The sequence below is a fragment of the Lutra lutra genome, chromosome 7 (assembly GCF_902655055.1).
Source record: "Lutra lutra chromosome 7, mLutLut1.2, whole genome shotgun sequence".
Classification (NCBI taxonomy): Eukaryota; Metazoa; Chordata; class Mammalia; order Carnivora; family Mustelidae; genus Lutra; species Lutra lutra.
In genome coordinates, this window is record NC_062284.1 from 112,943,151 (window position 1) to 112,947,794 (window position 4,644).

The following is a 4,644-nucleotide window of genomic DNA, read 5'->3' on the forward strand; positions in this document are numbered from 1 at the left end:
GAGAAAGGTCAGAGAACAAGTCCTCTCCCAGATGGGTGTAGGACCTCTGCAACCCAACCTGTCCAGCCTGCCCAAGCTAATCTCACTTGAAAGGAGGCTGCACGGTCAGCAAGTTTTATAAGCTTCTTGGGATATCATTAAAGGCAGAAATTCTGAAAGTGATTTTAATTACATTCCGTAAATAAAATAGGTGCGATATGTACGCAGCCCTGCCTCCAAGTATGAGGCCTGGTGGCTACCCTCCTTGCCCTGGGGAGCCCCTGTTAAAGCCATCGTTTGTGAATTAATCAGTATTTTCAAGTATAGATCACAATGCAGTTGAGGATTTCTTTCTTTTTTTTTTTTTTTAAGATTTTATTTATTTGACAGACGGAGATCACAAGTAGGCAGAGAAGCAGGCAGAGAGAGAGGAGGAAACAGACTCCCCGCTGAGCAGAGAGCCCCATGTGGGGCTCGATCCCAAGACCCTGGGATCATGACCTGAGCCGAAGGCAGAGGCTTTAACCCACCGAGCCATCCAGGCGCCCCAAGGATTTCTTTATGTTAACATTATACTCACTAGCATTGCTTTTTTTTAACGTGGAGAGAAAGAATTAGAGGGGAATGTCAACTTGCCCGTGTGTGGCAGGAAGAAAATAAGTTGCCAAACACTGGTTTCAGCTAGGGTTTTCAGGTCAGATTTCTAGAGCCATGTGGTTGTGTATCTGGGACAACCAAGGTCTTAAACTTGAGGGTGATGGTATAATTGAAATAAATTGTGTTGGGCCTCAGTTGGCTCATTCTCAACTTGTTTTCCTATTAGGAAACACACAATTGGGAAATCACAACGCAAAGTAATTATTAGCACAATACTCTCTTCACTTCTTGCATGAGAAATATGCACCCCGAAGTAGAGAGTGCCCTCTAAATGCAGAGCAAGAATCTTTTAAGTCCTTTTCCTCTTGCTGTCTCTCGCAGCCTCACACAGATGTAGCGGCTCCTGAAAAAACTCACTCATAACGACCAGACCAACTTCTCCAAATCTCCAACATCCAGCCTGAGGCCTTAATCTCTTCTCCCCCACCTCCCTGATGGCATTAGCAGTCATTGCGCTTACTCAGAACATGTATGGTTTGGGGGCAGTTTTCCCTTCTGGACTTCACTGCTGATTCAGACAGATACCCTTTGTTGTCAGAATTATCTCCAAGTGACTTGAAGGATTTTTGTTTGTTCTGTTTTCCATTTTTGTAGTATTTTCTTCTAAATATAGATGTTTCAGTATTTTCTTTTTCTCCATACTTTCTATTAAGTTAACATGTATTGATTTTTATAAGAAAAAAGTCTTGAATTTTGAAAGTTTCTATATGCTTATTAGAGAAATTTTAGAAAATCCAGAAAAATAGAGGAAAAATATAATCACTAAGAACACCTTGATTTTAGTGTATCTTCTTTAGTCTTCTCAACACACACGCATACACACAAATTGTACTGCTCTCTATTGTTTTATTTGATATTGTAGGTTGAGTATTTTCTCTTTTTGTTAAATATATTTCAAAACATTGATTTTAATGGCTCCTTTGCATTTTACTGTGTAGATAGATATAGCATAATTTATTCACCCATTCCCCTGTTGTTGGAAACTAGACTGTTTCCAATTTTTCAATACTTTATAAAAAATGGTCATTAATCTTTTATCTATATTTCCCTAAAATAGATCATTAAAATTAGAATTCCTGAGCCAAATCCTTTAAACATTTCCTGAGATTTTATGAAAAATTCCAATTATATCCCCAAATAGACTAATATAATGAATTCCCCGTATGTATCAGCACATAATCAACATTTATCAAAACATGCAAAATCTTTATCTTTGCAGTTATTGAGATGCAGCATATTACCCAATTGCTTTTCCAAAAATGTACCAGCTTTCACGCATACCAGTGCTGTGAAGCTCCCACGAGTACTCTAACCAGTAGTGAGTATTTTCAATATCTAACCTCTGCTGGCTAATTTGGTCAGCTATTTCAAAAAGAAGTTGTCAGAATCTGGTATTCCATTGCCCCATCGTACATTCCAGATCTTCTGTGAATTCACTTCATTCTACGATGTGGTTTCTATCTTTCAGGATTGTCCGCCTATCTTCAGTCCAGTGGAGGAGCTCAGGCTTCAGCTGACAGTCCTCTTGGGCCTCTGGAGAATGCATGTGGCAGCAGCTCCCTCTCTGAGAGTGTACCTGGTTGTGCCCAGGCAGCCCAACCCAGCTGATCATCCCATTACTTGTCAGGACTTACTGGGAGTAATGATTGAAGATTGTTGGCAGCTTTTAATCTCATGCGAACAGCTTCCATATGTCAGCCTTCCTCAAGGTCTGCATCTTTGCCGAATAGACTGAAATTTAGAATATATAGTTAACATGGCTTTTTATATGCATTATCAAAACTGGGTTGGTCTATTTATAGAGAAATTGAATATCTCACTAGCTTAATATTTTTATTTGATGCTAGATGTTTATAGGCAAAGAATTATTTTTATTATTATTATTATAGTATAAATAATATAATGTCTCTATGGTATACTGGAAAGATTACTAAGATGGGAATAAAGAGTCAAAGCGTAGGCTTGACTCTGTTATTAATCAGTTATGTAATGTTGGGTTAGTTTTAAAATCACTTGAGATTTAATTGTACTCTTCTTAAACTTCTTAAAATCCCTTCCTGCTCTAAAATTCCACAACTTAGAAATATCTTGATATAACCTATTACTCATTTGCTATTAAAAATGCACTTTAAAAGATGATAAGTAGGGCACCTGGCTGGCTCAGTGGAGGGAGAGAGCCGCTCTTGATCTGAGGGTTGTATATTTGAGCCCCACCTTGGGTGTAGAGATGGCTTAAAAATAAAGTCTTATTTAAAAAATTAAAAATATAAAAAGAATGATGATAAATAGCATGGTAGTTGTTACTATATTATCTGTAGGATTCAAGTAAGTCACCCAGTGTTGTGCGGCTGGTAAACATTTAACAACCGGCTCTCTATGGGAAAAAGCCCTGATAAATATCATTGGCCTAGTTCCATAGTATAAACACTCCCACCATGGGTAATTTTTTTTTTTTTTTGTAAAGATTTTATTTATTTGATAGGCAGAGAGGCAGGCAGAGAAGGGGCGGGGGGAGCAGGCTCCCTCCTGAGCCGAGAGCCCAATGCTGGGGCTTGATCCCAGGACCCTGGGATCATGACCCTAGGGGAAAGCAGAAGCTTTAAATACTGAGCCACCCAGGTGCCCCCCACTGTGGGTAATTTAAAGCTACCTACTCCAAATCACTGAGAGTAAGGCTGGGGAGAGACAGGCACAATGGCCTCACAAGCTTGTGTGAGCTAAACTAGAACACCACTGGCCCTGCCTTTTTACGCTATCCCAGGTAGAATCCTTCACACTGCAAGTAACAGAAAATCTAGCTGTCCGCGCTTTAAACCATAACGGCGTTTAACTTTTTCACAAGACAGAAAGTCTAGATGTAAGTGGTTCAAAAGTCATTTCAGCAGTTCTGCCCCATCAGAGGGCTGGGCTCCTTTCTTTATTATTCTCTTGGCTTTCTTCCTCATTGTAAAATGGCTGCAGGACCTCCAAGTTTTCTGTCCTAAAAAGACAGTGTCCTAAGTAGGAAGGAAAAGGTAGAGTGTAAATATGCTTTGTGTGTGTGTGTGTGTGTGTGTGTGTGTGTGTGTGTGTGTGTGTGTGTGTGTTGGGGGGGCAGGTGTCTCTAATTAGAGAAGGAACATTCTGCACGGAAACCCCAGCAGTTTCACTAGCCGGAACTGAGCCACACGTTGGAACTGAGTCACATGTCCATACTCAGACTGCTAACTGGCAAAGAGGATCTGAATCCTCAGGACTGGTTCAGAGCAATTGTGATCCCAACCCTGGGACTGGACATACAGCAGAAAGGGAAAATAGCACTGATAAAGGCAAATGACAACAGGGTCTGCTATATATGAAAAGGTGTCAAGCTGAAAAATGCTGATGCTTTCAACTATTAATTTCATTTCGATTTGCTAAGTATTGAATCTGTTCAATGGCAAGAGAAAAGAACATATCTGTCTGTCCCTCTTTCCCCATGATCACATACCTGAGAGTGGCTTTATAGATGATTTCTCAGAAGTCCTCTGTACACTTAAGTCCATTAATATGTATAACCTTTTGAAACTTGTGTTCTTAGGACAGTGTAATTTTTAAATGTCGATCCATATCATTGAAAGGTCCCCCAATAACGGGTCCGTGATTAAAGGAGCGAGACTGATACAAAGCGAAGGTCAAGCAAAGCTTTATTTCGCGCCAATCATCGAGAATCAAACCGAATGTTCGGGGCCGTGCCTTTTACAGAGAGGGTGACCTCTCTCTGCTTTACAGACTAGCTTTTAAGGGCAAAGGCCATGTGGTTGGGTCTGGCCAAGCACAGGTGGCCAATGAAATTGTAACACACAGAGAAAGCTTCACAGTCATGCTAGGTCACATATAAATGACCAATAGAATTACAATTTACCCTAGTAGATATTTGAACTAGCCTATCACCTTGGTCAGTATTGGCACCCAAAAGGCACCCCAAGGGCGGGACCCATACTCCTTGGTAGCTAGGGAGACAGTATGCGCCCCCACTGATTGGATGTT

At 40.5% G+C, this 4,644-nt stretch overlaps 1 long non-coding RNA gene across 1 annotated transcript; it reads right to left on the reverse strand.

Moving 5' to 3' along the window:
* Positions 1–1,513: 1,513 nt before the first annotated feature.
* Positions 1,514–4,195, reverse strand: LOC125105683 (uncharacterized). Its single transcript, XR_007128987.1, has 2 exons — positions 4,106–4,195; positions 1,514–2,367 (listed from the first exon to the last, which is right to left on the reverse strand). It is a non-coding gene; the product is annotated as an uncharacterized LOC125105683 (long non-coding RNA).
* Positions 4,196–4,644: the final 449 nt, after the last annotated feature.